The sequence below is a fragment of the Magnolia sinica genome, chromosome 5 (genome assembly GCF_029962835.1).
Source record: "Magnolia sinica isolate HGM2019 chromosome 5, MsV1, whole genome shotgun sequence".
Taxonomy (NCBI): Eukaryota; Viridiplantae; Streptophyta; class Magnoliopsida; order Magnoliales; family Magnoliaceae; genus Magnolia; species Magnolia sinica.
The window spans coordinates 59,918,067-59,938,148 of record NC_080577.1 but is presented as its reverse complement, the minus strand read 5'-3'; the positions used below and the strand labels follow the sequence as shown (position 1 = coordinate 59,938,148).

At 36.7% G+C, this 20,082-nt stretch overlaps 1 long non-coding RNA gene and 1 other non-coding gene across 3 annotated transcripts; one reads left to right on the top strand and one right to left on the bottom strand.

The window, feature by feature from the left end:
- Window positions 1-2,464: 2,464 nt before the first annotated feature.
- On the bottom strand, window positions 2,465-2,571 carry LOC131247654 (small nucleolar RNA R71). Its single transcript, XR_009171929.1, has one exon. It is a non-coding gene; the product is annotated as a small nucleolar RNA R71 (small nucleolar RNA).
- Window positions 2,572-9,922: 7,351 nt separating this feature from the next.
- Window positions 9,923-13,042, top strand: LOC131246079 (uncharacterized). 2 transcript variants are annotated; one of them, XR_009171153.1, is made up of 5 exons: window positions 9,923-10,269; window positions 10,396-10,476; window positions 10,568-10,753; window positions 10,839-10,891; window positions 12,731-13,042. It is a non-coding gene; the product is annotated as an uncharacterized LOC131246079 (long non-coding RNA). The 2 variants fall into 2 exon arrangements; XR_009171152.1 differs by having other exon boundaries at window positions 10,349-10,476.
- Window positions 13,043-20,082: the final 7,040 nt, after the last annotated feature.

Sequence of the window (20,082 nt, the reverse complement as noted above, 5' to 3'; positions counted from 1 at the left end):
ATAAATTCGATGTCATCGAAGAGGCCTTCGATGTCATCAAGCAGGTCTTCGAGTCATTGAACGCGTCCTCGAGTCATTAAAAAATGTGTTCAATTTGTCTAGTGACCAACTCGATTTTCTTTCATAAATTTAATATCATCGACCCATGTTCAATGTCAATAAATAATAATCGAAGACAAAGTCAATGTGTATTCAGCACTTGTTCTTTCAGCTTCATTCCCTCTCCACTTAGTTTTCTTGAATCTTGGGACCTTGAAATCTTCTATCTTTGTCTCCTAAGATCCATTCTTTGCCTTGGTGATCTTTGAGCGTCAAATCCATGCTTTTAGCACATTTTCCAATCCAAGCTCTTAAATTCAACTTGCAACACAAACATGAGTAAAATAGGACATTAAGCAGTATCATGTTTAAAAAACCAAGATATAAATGGGGGATAATATGTAAAATTTGACCCTCAACAGGTGCGAAAGGAGGTATTGTACAACTATAAATAGGAGTCCTCAGGGCATCCCTAGGCATCTATCTAGGGTTTGGAGGAGCAAAGCACAAGGGTGGAGAGTCATCGCCAAATATTTTCTTTCTTTCTTCCTTAGTTTTTTATGCTTTCTTCTAGGTTTTCAGATCCAATCATGTCTATGGTTGGCTAAACCTCTTAGCTAGGGCTAAGAGATGAAGCTTGTAACGTGATGGGATGTTTTTTATTGCTTTGATTCATGTTTATGTTGAATTCTCTTTGATTGTAGTTTGATATTTAAGGAATACTTTCAGTTTTTAATGGTTTGTTGTGACTCAAATTACAATAGATCTGCAATAGCTTTGAGTATCTTCTTTTCACATATTGAGATTGTGAAGTTAGTAAATCTTGTTGTTCACCATCGTCCCTTAGGCATGGTAAGGTGATGCAATCCTTTTTAAACTTCATAATTCTCTTATGTTTAATTGTGGAATTGGTACATCCTATTGTTTGCCATTGTCCCTTGGGCATGACTAGGTGATGGAATCACTTCCAATTCTCACAACTCTCACCCATTGAGAATTAGGTCAAAGGAAGTTCAGATTTGGTTTTATTGAGATATCTTCCAACTGGATAGGATAGGACTCCGATTCTAGTTGTGTCCTTGAATCAAGTAATAGATCTCCCTGATTGCTATAAGTGGATCCTTGGAACCCCTAGTTGCCACCTTTGAATTCTTAAGTTTTGAATTAAATCTCTTACAATTACTTCCTTTATTTTCAAACTTAGATTTACATCTTCTTCTAGTTCTACTTCTAGTTGCTTTCAGAATACTCACAAGATTAGTCCCTATGGATTCGACCTCAGTCTCATCGAGATTGTTACTACATCGCAACCCTACACTTGGGGTTGTGAACAAGTTTTTGTCGCCATTGACAAGGATTAACAGTGCATTTTTCTGAGATTAACTAGTTTTGGAATTAGTTTAAGATTAGGGTTTTTTTACTTTCTATTTTTCAGTTAAGGTTTTTTCTGAATTATTTTAAAAACTAACTTAGCTTTCTATTTATAGGTGTAGAAACTTTCCTTTTCTGCTTTTAAAAACCAATTTACTTTTTAATTCTAGGATAGAAACTTTCTTAAATTGTTTTTAGAAACTAACTTTTTATTTTTAGAAACTTTCTTAATCTATTTTTATAAAATAATTTCCTTTCTTAATCTATTTTAGAAACTTACTTTCTATTTTTATAAACTTTCCTTTTCCTTTTTTTTTTTTTAGAAACTAGGTTGATTTCTTAGTTCCTTTTTAGAAACTAATTCACTTTCCTTTTTCTTTTAGCGGATCCCAATATAGAAACTTCTAATTCTCTCTCTTTCTATTTATAGATTTCTATTTCCCTCTTTCCTTTTAGGTTTAGTTTAGATTCTGAAATAGAGGGCTGAGAGTGTTTCATGCCCAAGTGGGTCTATGATAACACTCATCATCTCTTGAGTGAAGGAGGATTGGTTGAGGGGTTATGTATCCATCACAGGATTAGACACCACTCAAGATCCACAAAGTTAATTGAAGTTATGCTTGCCAATCAACCTCCAAATCCACCTCAACCTAGGGTTGAGGAAATCCAAGATGAGAATGAGGTGCATCATGCAGCCTCGCCTCGTACTTTACGAGACTATTTACAATCAGGGGGATGAGCACACCCTCATGCATGGTTTTTCCAGAAAATATGGGACATATGGATATCAAGCCAGGGGTGATCCAACTCCTTCCAAAATTTCATGGACTTAAATCTAAAAATCCATTTTTACACATGAAAGAGTTTAATGAGATTATAGCCACTTTATATTTTTCAAACGTGTCTGAGGACACGGTCAGGCTGAAACTCTTCCCCTTCTCCTTGAAGGAGAAAGCTAAGATGTGGTTGCATTCACTAAGTCCATGATCTATTGGCAAATGGAACGACATGACAAGAGTTCATTAAGAAAATTTTTCCATATCATAAAACGAACACCCTTAGAAAGTCGATCATGAACTTCGCCCAAAAGGAAGATGAAACATTCTTCCAATGTTGGGAGCGGTTCAAGGATCTTATCAACTCATGCCCACAACATGGTTTTGAAACTTGGCAAATAACAAGTTTCGTTTACGATGGGCTGACTTCTTCCATACGCCAAATGGTCGAGACAATGTGCAATGGGGAATTCATGAATAAAGAGGTCGATGATATGTGGGATTATTTTAACAAGCTTACTAAAAACACATAATCATGGGACATCTCCCCAAAATCGAGCACCACTTCCAGGCCTACTCAATGAAAGGAGAGGGGTGGAATTTATCTTCTGAAAGACGATGATGATATAAATGTTAAAGTGGTTAATCTCACAAGAAAGCTCGAGGCCATGGAATTAAAGAAGGATAAGGTTACAGATGGTATTTGTTCTTGCAACATTCACATAATTGAAAATTGTCTAACAATACCTGCTTTTCAAGAGGTACTGAATGAGCAATCTAATGCTGTGAATAATTACCAAAGACCTTTCAGTGGATCCACTTCAAATACATATAATCCTAGTTGGAGAAATCATTCAAATTTCAGCTGGAGGAATGGACAAACTGCTACTCTTCAAGGATTCCCTAATCAGATTCTAAATTAAGGGAAACCTTAAGAGGATCCGGTTCTAAAGCATCTTCAAAATCAAGAACGTTTCAATCAAGGTATGCTACAAGCCTTTCAAGACCTTACAAAGGCCATTCGAGGGCTTGAGACAAAAAATGTGATTGGGGAAAAGGGAAACCTTCCAGCTCAACCTCTTCCCAATCCAAAACAACAATATAAAGTCAGTGACCCAAGCTCTTCAAATCAAATGGAGCAAGCTAAGTCTATTACCACTCTTAGGAGTGGGAAAACAATTGAGAAATCTATTCCAGTAATGGCTGAAAAGTCTAAGGACCTGGAAATAGATAAACTGATAGACCTAGCAACACTCCACATGAGTTAGAACCAGAACCTTAAGGCAAGCCTATTGTTCCATTTCCACAACGGATGATTGCACCAAAACCTCTCTCTAACTCTCAAGATATTCTAGAGGTGCTTAAACAAGTGAAGTTCAACATTCTACTGGATGTCGTTAAACAAATACCTTCATATGTCAAAATTCTAAAAGACTTATGTACGACTAAAAGATGGTAAAATATTCAAAAGAAAATCTTTCTGACAGAAAAAGTAAGTGTCATCTTAAAGCAAGATGTGCCACAGAAGTACAAAGATCCTGGTAGCCCAACCATTACTTATATAATTAGGAATTACCGGATTGAGCACACACTTCTTGATTTAGGAGTGAGCATAAATCTGATCCCATACTCAGTCTACGAACAACTGGATCTAGGTGAATTAAAACCCACCCGGACTACATTACAACTTGTTGATCGGTCAGTTCGTGTACTGAGAGGGATAATAAAGGATGTGTTGGTTTAGGTCGATAAATTCTACTACCTAGTACATTTTATCATCTTGGATACTCAACCCATCATGGATATGAGCACTTAAATTCCTATCATACTTGGTTGCCAATTTCTTGCCACATCAAATGCAATAATCAATTATAGGAATGGAGTTAAGAATTTGTCTTTTAAGAATACGATATTGGAACTCAATATCTTTTTCAGCATGAGCAAATAGGTAGAGGATGATGATGATGCCCACGATGTTAATTTGATTGATTCTTTCATGGAAGATAGAACACTTCTGACTTTATCCTTTGACTCTTTAGATATGTGCCTAACCCACTCTCATGATTTAGATGATGATATGATTAAGCAGTTGGGAACCATGCTTGATACTACGCTGGTACTTGAACCTAACTGATGCAGTGCCTCTACCGTCAAATCTCAAGGCACCGAAGCTTGACGTAGAACCTTTGATTTCTGAATTGAAATATGTCTATTTAGGTCAAGATGAGACATACCCGGTGGTGATTTCTTCCCACCTTGAGCCAGAACAGGAGAGTATGCTTATCTCTACTCTCATTGAGCACAAAGGAGCCCTTGGTGGTCGATTGCGGATCTTAAGGGAATTAACCCTTTGATTTGTACCCACCACATTTATCTAAAGGATAATGCAAAGACCTCCCGGCAACCACAACGTAGATTAAATCTAAACATGAAGGAAGTGCTTAAGGCCAAGGTTCTTAAGCTATTAGATGTGGGTATCATATACCCAATATCTAATAGTCAATGGGTGAGTCCAACTCAGGTGGTTCCTAAGAAGTCCACAATCACTATCATAACCAATACCAATAATGAACTCGTGTCAACTAGAGTTATTACTGGTTGGAGAATGTGCATTGATTACAGGAAATTTAATACCATCACATGGAAGGACCACTTTCCTTTACCCTTCACTGATCAAATTTGAAAAGGTTAGCTGGTCACTCATATTATTGCTTCCTTGATGGGTATTCGGGCTACAACCAGATAGAGTTAGCCCCTGAAGATCAGGAAAAGACAACATTCACATGTCCCTTTAGCACCTTTGCTTATCAAAGGATTTCATTCATATTGTGTAATGCCCCCTCCACTTTTTAGCGATACATGATGAGTATTTTTCTGACATAGTGGGGCAATATTTAGAGGTCTTCATGGACGACTTCTCTGTTTTTGGTCCATCCTTCAGTAATTGATTATAAAATCTTAAATGTGTGCTGAAGCGATGTGAGGAAAAGAATTTAGCATTAAATTGAGAAAAGTGTCATTTCATGGTTCGTAAGGGAATTGTCCTTGGACATATCATCTTGTCCAAGAGAATTGAGGTCGATAAGGCTAAGATTAATCTCATCTCTAACTTACCTCAACCCAAGAACATACGAGACATGCGATCCTTCTTAGGACACGCCAAATTTTACAGAAGATTCATAAAGGACTTTAGTAACTTCTCTTGTCCTTTATGCAATCTACTTCAAAAGGATGCACCATACAAGTAGACTGAGCAATATTAGGAAGATTTCTCTAAGCTTAAGGGCATGTTAACCACCTCACCATCATGTAGCCACCCAACTGGAACCTTCATTTTGAAATTATGTGTGATACGTCTGATTATGCTCTTTGGGCAGTTTTAGGCTAGAGAGAAGAGAAGAAGCCCTATGTTATTCATTACGCAGGTAAAACTCTAAATCCTGCCCAAGTGAACTACTCTATTACGGAAAAGGAACTCTTACCCATAGTGTTCGCTTTGGTTTGGACAAATTTAGGTCCTCCTTGATCGAATCTAAGATCATCATCTACACTGATCATGCGGCACTCAAGTATCTTCTTTCTAAGAATGATGCTAAGCCCCGTTTGATAAGATGGATCCTCCTACTCCAAGAATTTTATTTGGAAATAAAAGATAAAAAGGGAGTAGAGAATGTAGTGGCTGACCATCTTTCCCACCTTGATCTCTCTGATTTCCTTGAGACGACGAATATAAATGACATGTTCCCTAACGAATAATTGTTCAAAGTCTCCCATTCACCTTGGTTTACGGATATTACTAATTATCTTACTATAGGTTTCATGCCAACACATTAGATTGCGCAAGATAAGAAGAAATTCTTTATTAAGGTACGCAAATTCTTCTAGGATGATCCATAATTATTAAAATATTGCTCAAACTAGATTTTAAGGAGATGTGTGCTAGATAATGAACACCAAAGTATCATCTCCTTCTATCACTCTCAGGTCTGTGGTGGTCACTTTTCTACTAAAAAGACCATGGCCAAAATTCTGCAGTGTGGCTTTTATTGGCCCACTATGTTCAAGGACACTCATGAGTTTTGCAAAGCTTGTGAGCGTTGTCATAAATTAGGAACATTGTCTCATTGAAATATGATGTCATTAAACCCCATTCTGATCATTGAAGCATTTGATTGTTGGGGCATCAATTTCATGGAACCATTCCCACAATCTTTTGAAAATTTATATATTTTGCTCACAGTGGACTATGCCACTAAATGTGTTGAAGCGATTCCATGCCGGAACAATGATCATCAAACAGTCATTAAATTCTTAAAAGAGAACATTATTTCCCGGTTCGGAATGCCTCGAGCCATCATTAGTGATAGAGGTTCACATTTTTATAATAGGCCATTTGTGAACTTAATGAAAAAATATGGCATCTCCTACAAAGTGAGCACTCCATACCACCTACAAACGAGTAGGCAAGCTGAGATTTCTAATAGGTAAATTAAACATATTCTGGAGAAAACTGTTAACCCTGACCATAAGGATTGGTCAATCCACTTGACCGATGCTTTATGGGCTTACCATACTGCATTTAAGACCCCTATTGAAATGTCCCCCTTTAGACTCGTCTATGGGAAGGCTTGCCACTTGCCTATGGAATTGGAACATAGGGCCTACTGGGCTATTAAAAATCTAAATTTCAATTTCGACAACGCTGACTCGCTACATAAACTTCAGTTGAATGAACTTGAAGAAATCTGGAATGATGCATATGAGTACTCAAGAATTTATAAGGACAATATGAAGCTATTTCATGACCAACACATTCTTCAAAAATCATTCACATCAGGTCAGAAGGTCCTTTTGTATAATTTTTAGTTACATCTTTTCTGGTCGTTAGACCAGCCCTTTCACAATTACTAATGTTTATCCTCATGGGGCTATCGAGATTCAAAATCCAAACAATGATAATATTTTTAAAGTGAATGGACATTGATTAAAGCCATTTATTGGAAAATTTGATTCAGAGGACATGTCCATACCTCTGATTAATCCTGTTTACCAGGATTGACCTCCTAGTCCTCAGAGGTATAACTACGTTTATTAATTTCATATATGTTAGGATTAAGAAAGTTTTCTTTCTGCTGTTTTAGGATAGTTTTCTTTTTATTGGTTTAATTCTTGTGATAACCCATCTTCATAATGAGATCATTGGAAAAGCCTCAAAATTCCTTCTTCAGGTATTACCTTTCCATCACTACCCTTTTTCTTTTCATTACCTCTTTTGCATTACATGCTTATTTATTTTACATTGAGGACAATGTAGATTTTTAGGCCGGGTATGGGGGATTAGGTAAATTAATCGGTGTTTTCTCAGTTTTGAACAAAATTTTAAAAAATTTTCAATGTTTCAAGTTGAAATCTGTTTGGGAAGTGATGAATTGTGTACTTAAGAATGCTTTGGGCATGAGAAGATAGAGATTGAATTTTAGATTGTTGGAGTTTGATCAAATAAGTAATCCATCACCCAAGTTCTTGCGCTCAATTGATTGAAAGGAAGTTTGAATATCATGTTAATCTAAATCACAAGACACATTCAATTGTTCTTCGGTAAGACATGCTAGAAGTTCTGATTGTTAGTATATAAATCATTGATACATGGTGAGAACCAAGTCTGGAGAATTTCATCCACCTTAAAAGAAGAAAAGAACCAGTTAAAAAATAGGAGATCGATAAAAAGGTCATGTATGGTGAGAAGCCCAGAAAAGACTGAAAGAATGCAAAAATAAAGAATGAATAAAAATTGATCATCGATATAAAATCAAAAACTATAAAAAGAAGGAGAATGGTATAAGTTCAGAATCAGTACTTGAGTTTCAAACCAATCCTGAAGTGACAAACATGGCTAATAAGATAAATTGATAGTATTCGTACATGAAGTAAGTTGATTTTCATTGAGCACATTGAAAAACATGATATATACACTTATACTCTAATTTAATTGATAAAGAATCTATTTGATGGATCGCTTATGTGATTCAGTTCTAGGTTTTCAAAATCTCACTTTCATATCTTATTTCTACCCATTCATACTTGAGTGAACAAAGAATTGTTTTCTATAAGAGGTTTTGGACATTGAGCATTGAGGTTTATTTCACGCATACTTTGCTCGGGACTGAAAAAATGCTGGTTGGAGATTGTGTTGAGGGTTAAATATTGCATATTATCCCCCATTTATATCTTGGTTTTATGAGTATGATATTGCTTAATGTCCTATTTTACTCATGTTTGTGTTGCAAAGTGAATTTGAGAGCTTGGATTGGAAAAGGTGCTAAAAGCATGGATTTGATGCTCAAAGATCACCAAGGTAAAGAATGGATCTTAGGAGACAAAGATTGAGGATTTCAAGGTCCCAAGATTCAAGGAAATCAAGTGGAGAAGGAACGAAGTCGAAAGAACAAGTGCAAAATTCACATTGACTGTGTCATCGATCACCATTCGTTGACATCGAAGACACATTCGATGACATCGAACACGAGTTGATGACATCAAATTTTTAAATGAAAATCAAGTTGGTCGTTGGACAAATTGAAGACATTTTTCGATGACTCGAGAACTTGTTCGATGACTCAAAGCCTTGCTCGATGACATTGAAGCCAGTTCAATGACATCAAATTTTTTGTGGATTTTCATCAAACCTCTCTCGACTATTTTGGACGTAGTATCGATTCATCGAACAACGCTCAATCACATCAACGACACCTTCGATGGCATCGAAGGTAGGTTTGATGACAAAAGATTACGCAGTCCAGACGAAGTTACGCAGCACGGAAAAAGCATGTATAAAAGTCACCTTTGATGACATCGAAGGTAGTTTAATGTCATCAAACCCCTTACACAGAGTTGTGCAAATTAGGCGGAGTGCATAAATTTGAGGCAGTTTCTGAATTTTTCAAAGGAGGTGTTGCACTACTAAAATAGGAGTCCTCAGGGCATCTCTGGGCATTTATCTAAGGCTTGGAGGAGCGAAGCATAAGGGTGGAGAGCCGTCACCAAGCGTTTTTCATCTTTCTTCCTTAGTTTTTCATGCTTTCTTCTAGGGTTTTAGATCCAATCATGTCTATGGTTGGCTAAACCTCTTAGCTAGGGCTAAGATGTGAAGCTCGTAGCATGATGAGATGTTTTTTATTGCTTTAATTCATGTTTATGTTGAATTCTCTTTGATTATAGTTTGATATTTAAGGAATACTTTCAGTTTTTAATGCACTACCAAAAAAATGAGTAAAGGCTGCGGACTATGAGGATCAATTGCTACGGTTATAAACCGTAGCTATATATCTACGGATTAAATCCGTAGCTAAAAGATACTGACCGTAGCAAGTGAGTGCAATCCATAATGCGCACTATAGCGCCCACCACAATATTTGGGTTTTATCTAAGCCATCCATCCATTTTGAAAAATCAATTTAGGCATGAGACTAAAAAATGAGCAGACGAAAGCTCAAATGGACCACACGATTGGAAACAATGGAGATTAAACCACATGTCCTTCCTATGGTGTGGTCCACTTGAGCCTTTAATCTTCCTCATTTTTGGCAGCGTGCCCTAAAATGAGCTATAAAAATTAATGGATGGCGTGGATAAACCACACGCATCATGGTGGGCTCCACGAAGCCGCTTACAGGATCGTCCATCCGTTGCTAGGTCTTGTTGGGTACCCAATCCATGCCCAAAAAGGGCGCGCGCCTGAAATAGAGCCCGCGCCTAAAAAGCCCTTTCATATCTTCCCCCCTCTCTCTATAGCTCCAATCTCTCTCCTTTTCCTCTCCATTCTCTTTGTAACCAGTTGGTACGGAATCCTCTTGAATCCCTCAACCAGAATCCCCTTTTCCTCTCCAAAACTAAAATTCACAAAACCCTAATCTTTCATTTATGAAAAATCTAGATCTCTTCAATCTCAAATCCTCGTTCTCCCTCTATCTCCCCTAGACTCCTTGATTTTACATTCTTTGAATATTTAAGGGACAACCTGCATCAAGATGACGAGAGACTAGCAGTGGTAATCGAAAAACAAAAGCAGTCTTCAGATCTGGAGGTTAGTTTTTTCTATTTCAATCTTTAATGTAGAAATGTCATTTTTAATGAGGTCTTAGTAGTAGGTTGTTGTCCTGCAGATGAGTAGACTTGATGCAAGGATCATGCAGAATTTGATGTCATGCAGCAATTGGAACGTGAGCTTGAGGCCATGTCTACCTTTGATTACTGAGAAGTTACGTTACTCCTCGTGAAGAAGTTCTTGCGGGTCTGTATTGATTTGGTTTAAATGTTTTCCTCTATACTTACCCGATTGAGGTCAAGTTTAAATGTTGTTGGTGGTTATCTTCTTTTGGCAGGCACGTTTGGAGGATTTAGCAGGCAAAGATACCAAAGAGAAATCTAATGCTGCTATAAAAGACCTTTTTGCGGAGCTTGCAATGGAGGCCAAAAGCAATGTCAACAAAGGAGGTGATGATTCAAAACAGATACAGGCAATGTCAAAGAAAAAGAAGAAGGATTACAGAAGAGCTAAGAATCCAAAGGTTTTCAACTGTGTTGGGTCTGGTTCTGTTTCTTTTATTAGGACTGCTTTCATTTGATACCACCTAATCTTTTTTTTCTTCTCAGGGCATTGGTCATGACAAAGATACTCTCACCCATCAGGAAACTGAAGAACAAGCGTACGTCTTTCTCTCTCTGTATACAGAATGATCTTTTAGTTGTCTTTATATATATGCACAAACAAACACAAACACACCACCTTAATGTGTCTCGGACATCTGAACCGTGCATTTGGTTGGTCCCTTCCTGGATACGAGATCTCCCAAACATCAGACGAATATGAAAATCGGGTGGGCTACACCATCTGGAATCGTGTGAAATCATGCCGAAGGCATCTAAAATCAGTTTGTTGCGCCCACTTGAGTCTTGGAAGCCTGTAATTTTGTGTGGCCCCTCATGCAGGTGAGGCACACAATGGACAGACGGATGTCTGAACCACACAGATAATGCAGCAAGGTTTTACAACACTTTGCATGTGTTATATGGCCAAGCTTTTACTTTGCTCTTGCTAAGTTGTCAAGGCAGTGAGAAATCTATGAGGATAATTATACCTACATAGGGTATGGCTAACAATTTCAAGTTGTAGGAAGGTGTTAATTGACAATTTTCTTACACAAGGATGAGTTATCAGTTATGGGAATATTATAACAATTGACATCAAATGTGGAGACTGAATATGTTTCTCCAATGACATGAACAAGTACAGTTCAGTTTGTATTGCTTTTAAAGATCAAATATTTTCTTTTTAGCTTTTAGGGAATCATTAAGTTTCATAGTTGATCTAATTGCTTGTGATGTTTATTCAATAATTGTCTTAATTTCTTGATAAATGATTCTGGCAAACGTTTTTAGAGGCCTCCAAAGAAAGCACTGGAAGGGTCCTTTACCTTGGATTCATTGTTATGGCTTATTGAGATCAATTGAAACAAAAGAATTAGAAATTGCTATAAGTTTCCTCTTGTGAAACCTTGGTTGAGATGCTTTTCCTTACTTAGATCCACAGGTTATTCGGTATCTTTCTTTTATGCTTCTAGATTTTGTTTTAATATGAATGAATGAACACTTTGTTCTTCCTATTTTCCAACTGCTTAATTTTCTTTTAAATCTGTGATGGTTCATAACATTTTGAATTTGTTTCTCTTATTTTACCAAAACAATAGGTTGGTGATGTTGGTGCTTTGTATATCCTAAGCAGCTCCTATCTTTGCTAGGACTAATACTACTTATGCTAGTTAGTATAGTCTGCACCCTGTTTATCTGTAGAATATGATAAGTCTATCCACCAACAATTTCTAGAGATGGTAAGAGACTGGGTTGTTGGTTAAAACTTAAAACAAAACCATAATATGAAATAACCGTGGGGTCTGTGGAAAGCCACAAAAGGATACTATTATGCATGGCCAAGCCTTGGTATCTTTATCAACAAAGACTGGCTCACCAGTTGATTGAAGATTTTTCTGCACTGCTAGCCTCCCTATAAGTGTGAACTGTCTTATGGCTTGAAGGTTTTGTGCCAAAATCTGATGCAAAACCTTGGAATGCCATCCATACTCCAGCTTTTTTAACATAAAGTATTAACAGATTGTACTCTGGGAGGGAGAGAATAATGAATTACATATTCTAACTTAATGCGTCTACCCATTTTCGGCCAGCATGTTAGAGAAGTATCATTTCATCTTCATTTTAAATTATTCCAATCACCAAAAAACCTCCTCCCTCTGTAATTGTGCCCTTTTTCACTTGTATAATGAAATCCATATTTAATCTTCCTTTGTTCCCTAATGTACTGCTTTTACATTCTTAATGAAAAGTGGAATGACCTCTGGTTCCCATGCTTCAATTGGCATGGGAGTTGGTTCTATTGTCCCAACTTATTTACCTTTTCATGTTCTCACGAAAAAAATATTTTTTTGAAACATTTTAGTTAAATTAAAAGCTTTTCCCCTTTTTTTTTGCAGGAAGCTGAGGCTACTTTGAATGCTAAGGATATCTAATCACAAATACAAAATCACCTATGGTTGTAGTACGAAAGTAGCTACAGTAAAGCTAGGGTCCTCAAAGAATCGTTGTTGATGTGATTATGATGTCTTCTTGGTTTCCATTTGCAGATGTGTGATTAGGACATCGATGTTTTAGGTGGTGGCAACAGCCGGTGGAGTTGGACTAGCCATCAACTTCACCTCTATGTGGTTTTTAAACCAAACAGGTCCCACCACGTACAAGTAAGAGTCATATGCCACTGAGAGACTACTAATGAATAGTCTTCCTACCGCCACATAGTCATATGCCTCCCATCTGCACAGGGTCCATCAGATCAATAGTCTTCCTACCAAAGACTGTACTTTTGTTGAAGTTGAGGACCCCATGTAATCTCTTTGATGAATAGTCTTCGATTGATATCTTGACATGCCTCTTGCCATTTAATATCATGAATATCTTTTGGAGTCAATGAGTTTTGGGTTTGAAGGTTACCTGTTGGAGTCAATGAGTTTTGGGTTTGAAGGTAATCTACTTGATCCTTTAGTTTGAAATTTTTTGCCATGTGGTCTACATGTGGTGTAAAACCAGCTTTCAACTTATAATTTTGGGTTCTAGTTTTTCTATCCTTCTACTTTACATGAGTCGGCAAAAAGGCTCATAACTGGTATATGCTTGATGTGAAGGGACATTCAAAATTCTCCTTAATGCAGGTCTTCCCACAGATGGAAGTCTATTACTCTTTGTTATTTTGTTTGCTGTAACCATTTCTTTGAGTCCCCATTATTTTTTACTGATCATCAGAGACCATTGTTGTTCTTTCTTGTGAAGTGTTGTATTCTCTTTCTTCTTAAGTTAGTTCCCTTTTATTTCATGTCTATCTTTTTTCATCTTGGCTATAAAGAATTAGAAGCTCACTTCACTAGCTTTTTCATCTGGCTTTTGCAAAATTTGGAATTTGCTAGCAACATAGTAATTTAGCCTTCTTTTTTCTTATCGCCTTTTATTTTGTTGCAAACTCCAAAATACATGTATGGTATTCTTATTTCTCTACTTCATAACTCATCTTCAGAGACATGAAATATTTATTTTTCATTGTAGGTAGTTAAGTGAACACAAGAGCCTATCGGATAAGAACAAATGGTAGAGATCAAGTCTCTTAAAGCACTGGTATGTTCATGATCTGGGACAATCTTCATTCTGCATTTAGCTCCTGCTTATCGTCTAATTTCACTGTCATCTATCTTAACATTTTCCTTGGAATTAGATTGAGCTACAGATCTTTCAAGAATACTTTTAGGGATTACTATCTCTGAATGAGAAGGTATTTACAACTGTAGGAATTGAAATATTGCAGATCTTTCAGAGTGGTGCTTATCAAGCCACAGGCTGGTACAACATCCTATTCTCAGGTTTCCTTCAAGTAAACAGTGAAGTAGCAATGGAAATTTTTGGGTTGTCTTTTGCTTATATGCTTGTTTGCTTGTCTTTTGCTCTTTCGTTGTCATGTATATTACTTCCATTATCAAGTCATTCTGTCTGGTTCTGGATGTTCTCATGGATACTAATCTTTGCATTTCTGTTCAACAGGATGATGATTTAGATGAATCGATTTACACTCCAGATTTGTTGGTTTGAGCTAATCCCTTTTTTTCTTTTACTTTTCTCCATAATCTTTCAAAAGGGGACAAAATCTTCATAATCCATTAATTCTTTTTTCCATATAGATTGTTGATGTTTTGTTGAGAGCACGTCATCTTAAAATTACAAAAGATTACAGTTCTATTTTTTTTTCCTCCGATGAATCTGTTTTGGAGCAGTTCCATACATTATTTTCTGTGTAAATGTTAAGTGGTCAGTAACATCCAAACACACCCTAAATGTGCCGATCCCATTCATTTGGTTCAATTTTTTTTCAGCTGGGTATATTTTTATTTCCTTAAAATTTTCTTATGATTACTAAAATAGATTCATTCAAATCCAATTAGCAATCAAAATAAATGTTACTTCAACTGCTAATGGTATAAATGTTTCTAAGCCCATGTATTGGATTGAAGTGAATGTATGAATGCAACCTATATTTTTATGTGCATTTGCAAAGTTTTTAAGAATGGGTCCTAGATCAAAACTTTTAGTTACACAGAACTGAAGACCGCCACCGAAGACTTCAATCCTGCAAATAAGCTAGGTCAGGGTGGATTTGGCACCGTTTTTAAGGTCAGTTTGTTTTTATTCTATGTAAACTACAATGATCAGAAAAATTAAATGGTCCAGAGCCTCAGTATGGTGATTGCATGCATGTGGGGCCCAGTTGTGGATGACGAAAGCCCACTCCCTGATGGAACAATCGCAAACCTTTGATAGGTAATCTACAAAAAAAAAGGCAACCTATGAAAAGATGGTAAAGAAAAAAAAATTAAAAAACCCAGCAACTGTTCACCTTCGATGGAAGAAAAGACAATGATCAAATGGTTGGGATCTTCAAATTTGAGATATATTTAGGTCATCAGCCATCTTTAATATTACACTTTAGATCCATGGTTTGCATCGCATCCAAATCATTCAATTCCTTAGGTTGAGCATGTGTATGGAAATTGTCATACACTTTTCTACTACTAGAATTTCCAAATGAAAAATGCTTGTAAGGAAAACCAATTGATCTGATTTGCACTACAGGGCACATTACTAGATGGGCGGATAGTGGCTGTGATAACTGACTGGATACCACCAAATAAGGCCCCGTTTGGATACCACCAAATAAATTGCTTTTTCTACTTACTGCAGTAGATAACTGACTTTTTTGTTTAGTTAAACCATTTTTTTAGATAACTGACTTAATTCAGATAAGTTTGGTTTATGATTTGTTATAAATAACTTTTTACTTAAAAGTAATTAGTCACTTCAGTTTTTTTTTCTTCACTTTTCTACTTTTCATTAGTTTCTGAAGAGATGCAACAGGAGAGACGAAAGAGAGGAGAAGCTGATAAGTACGTTGTTTACCAAACATACTTTTCTTCTTAATAAGTAGAAACTAAGATAAGCTACTTGTGCCATAAGTAGCTTAATTATCTTAAGTAGCTCACTATCCAAATGCCCCCTAAATGAGATGAACTCATTTTTAAGTTGCAACCAAACAGACCATTAGCATTTCCACTAGTTTAAAGTGGCAACCAAACATGCCATTCAAATGCAGCCTTATACCATTCTGTTAGTGATAAAATTTGAACAATGCATTTAATTGATTTGAAGAATATGAACTGACCTAGTGATAGGCCACTCTCATGGATCAATTGACTTACAGTTTTCAGTTGTTTATAATCATATGATCTTATATAAATTTTTTGTTGGACTATCGATCTTAAAATTTTCTTGATCTTCTAAAAGTGAGCAATAGATTAGAGTTTTATGAAGTTGTTTGATTTTTGAGATAGGGGATCAATGAAGAGTTTGTCAACTATATGGATGGTCTAGAAGGTTGCATGGGATGTGCCAATGTGCTCCATGTTAGCAAGATCCATGTTGTTCATGTGCAATGGTCCCCGCCATTTTTTCAGTTTTTAAAAATGTTTTAATGCATCAGTTTTTCTGTTTTGTGATTTTGGAATGCAATGGCCATTCAATCTCAATTAAAGAAGTTGAAACTTGAAAGTTTGACTTTTCTCATTTTCTGTTTTGTGATTTAAGAGTATGTTTCGTTTCTGTCAGAGTCATTGTCTTTTTGGAATCATCGTAATTGGGATTTTTATTGCATTGATTGATTTGGGTTGCATTTGGATGGTCTTGGAAAAAAATGGATTTGATGCTCTATGCTAAAATCACAATGATTTGGGCAGAAATGCAACTCCTTTGGCTTCAAAATTTAAAATGTGGGCTGCAAAAACATTCTTTTTCAAATTCCAATACGAGAAGGGTTGGATCAACAGAAATCGGGCTTATGAGCAGACATTAAAGGATTCTAAAGACGCCCGTATATGACGATAATCAAGTTACATTGGATGAAGCGTTGGGATATTATTGTCATGAATTGGCAAATAGTTTTTATCTTTTCCTTGTCATTGGCCCTTTTTTAGTAGTTCACTTAGAGCAGATTAAGGGTGTATATCTTTTTCACTTGCTGGATTATCTGCTTTTTAGGGTAGTTATCTCTGTTGTAGCAGTCAAGCGATTAGTTTTTGCTTATTGCAGTTTTCATGCGATTTGGCATCTCTACCATCTAGTTTCACTGGTAGGATTTTGTTAATCTTGTATTGTTACCTCTTTTTTCAGTTTTTTAAAATGTTTTAATGCATCCAATTTTTCTGTTTTGTGATTTTGGAATGCAATGGCCATTCAATCTCAATTAAAGAAGTTGAAACTTTGGTTGCATAGGCCCTTTTTTTTTGGGAGAATAGAGAATAGATAGTAGCAACCCTGCAGCCTCACTGCTAACCAGCCAAGCTCATCCTGACTAAAAATAGGAGGGGAAGGAAGTCTATCTCCTCGTGCCCAAGAGAAAACACTACCATTCAGTTTTATGTGGTCTTTTTCCAACAAGCAGTTCTGTCCAGCTGCTTTTTAGAACTTCCAAATGTGGTCCACTTTGTGGATTTGGACCAACGTGGGGTTAGTCCCATTCCATTATCAATCTCTGTCTAGGCCCAAATTGAGATTATAATAGTTTCCTGTTCAGCTTTAAATGCATGGACTCACAACTAGCTGTCATTATGAAATTATGAACTAAAAATGGTGCATCCAATTATTCTAGGAACCAAAATGTTAGTGACCTTGATTTTTGCATAAAGCAATGCCCTTTAAATTGCCACAACTGACCTGAGTTCTAGAAGATTTGATTGTAGTTTGTACTTTTTATGGCACACAGTAACACCTACGATATCGATTGGTGGAAAGAGGATCACTTTAAGGCTTGATGTTTGCATAAAGCAATGCCCTTTAAATTGGCATAAACCTCGTCTCTTGTCAAGAATGCACATGTGTTGTTCATCACATTTTTGGGCAGAGTAGATAATGTGATTTTTGTTCCCATTTTTATTGATGACACTTGAACCTCTACATCTTATTCCTTGAAATTAGCAATTATTACTTACCTGTGTATTTCCAGCAGCAAACCTGAGGCTGATGTTGAAAATCAAACACCCCCTTAGTTAACTAGGAAAGAAGAAAATGCCTTAATTGTGAGGTCTGTTTCACATTTCTTGAAATGCCTTGATTTGGACAGTGAAAATCAAACACCCCTTAGTTTCACATTTCCTTATTGCAGCATGTGCGCCTCATCATCTTACTTGTGAGGTCTGTTTTTCTTTCATGATAGGCCAAGTGATCAAGGGATGGGATCAAGGGACCAAGACAATGAAGAAGGGTGAGAATCCCATCAGAGTAAGTATTTGTTCTCAAGTGCATTAGCTTTAAGCTCCATGTTTGTCTTTTTTGAGGTCCTTTATTATTTAATATGTCTGAACATGCACTGACTGAGCATTTAGCTTTGATGAATGACTACAGATAATGTTTAAATTAATTCTTCATTTCATATACCTTTACCTTGTAATAGAATGTGCCTTAAAGCTTAAGTGTTTGGATTCTTTTTTACCCTTCAAGTTTTGAATACCTAGAAAGAGTCATATCATTAAGCTATCTTTCTTGTCTTTTCTATGTTAATTTTTCATTACTTGTATTGGTCGTCTACAACCTATCATTTGGTTTTCTTCCCTACAGAAGATCAGTCTCAACTGTATAATATTAGTTACAGTGGTCAAATCAACTTTATTTTACCATTAATCATTTCAGTGGTTTTGGTTATTTTCTAATCTTGTAGTACATCATATGAGAAAGAATCAAGTTGTTAAATGCTAATCGAAGGCAGTTATCAAGGATATGCCCACCAGTAATCGCACCTCTCAGATGATTATGTTCATTGGTTAGAGAATTTTTGCCCATTGAATGCCAACCGTTACCTTCTCCTGACTACCCACCGGTAATCTACCGGAATCCTCCAATTTATGGCTAGGATCACCAAGCTGTTGTCATTTCCAACTACTCTATGCTTCTTAGTTCTTCAGTTTGTTTGCCACTTATGAGACATCTAAATCACCATCATCTAACCCTTATCCCGACTAATTGGTGTTGGCTTCTGAGACATAAACAGTGAAAATTACATATGTGCTACACCAACCAAGGCTTTAGAACTTGCCAAAACCAAGTGCACTTGGTTTCGCTAAGGAACAAATTGATAGGTCCCTTTAAAATATATATGTTTCAGGATGAGTTGTTGTGTGACAGGTGGTAGTTTTAACTAACAGAGTCGCAAACTTACATATTCCTAGCTACCCAAGTCTCCCATCTCAGTTGATGTGCCAGGTTCACAATGTTACACTACATGCATGTTTTAACTCATACTCAATCTTCCTTTAGTCTTTATGTTTCCCTTAGTAGATGCTCTCTAATACCTGTCTGGTTGCATATATTGATTGGAACTACAGGCAGAGAGAGATGCTGATGAGATTTACACCCAAGCGACTCTTCAGCCGGTGAAGTCTAATGCCAAAGAAATCTATGTAAGTGTCATTTGGTTTTAATGTGCATTGGCTGTCTTCTTTGTCTTATACAAGATTTTAAAGGAGCATGGGGCTCATGACCCCAAAAGAAGATTTGACCATTCTAAGGATTTTTCTAAAATCAGGTCCTTAATCAAATTGGCCATCCATTGAAGTTTGGGCCAAAAAAGATCGAAATGGAAAATTTAAGAAAATAGGGGAAATTTTCTTTTTATAAAGTGAGTATATGGGGCCAAGTGGTTATGTATTTTCTCCATTAAATTTGCTCGAAATTAATGGAGCAGACCCAGATGTGCGTCAGAGCTATTCGGATGAGCGGGGGTCCCTGGAAGGTGGGAACCGCTATTATGACCATGATGAAGCTGTCCATTTCCTATGGACAGTATTGGAGGGGCTTGGCCATTTGGATAGGTCGTGTTTATGTATTTGATCAAAATTAATGGAGCAGACTTGGATGTGCGTCGGAGCTATTCGGAAGAGCGGGGGTCCCTGGAAAGAGGGAACCGCTGTTATGACCATGATGAAGCTGTCCATTTTTTATGGACAGCATTGGAAGGGCCTGGCCATTTGTGCCGGATGGTCGTGTTTATATCTGTTTATATCTGTATTTGCAGGGACCATACCCTTAACCTAAACTAAAACCTATAACCTAAAACCTTAACCTATAACCTAAACCTCAACCTTAACATAAACCTAAACCTTAACCTATAACCTAAAACCTTAACCTAAAACCTAAAACCTAAACCTAAACCTAAAACCTAAATGTATTCTCAAATCCCTAAACC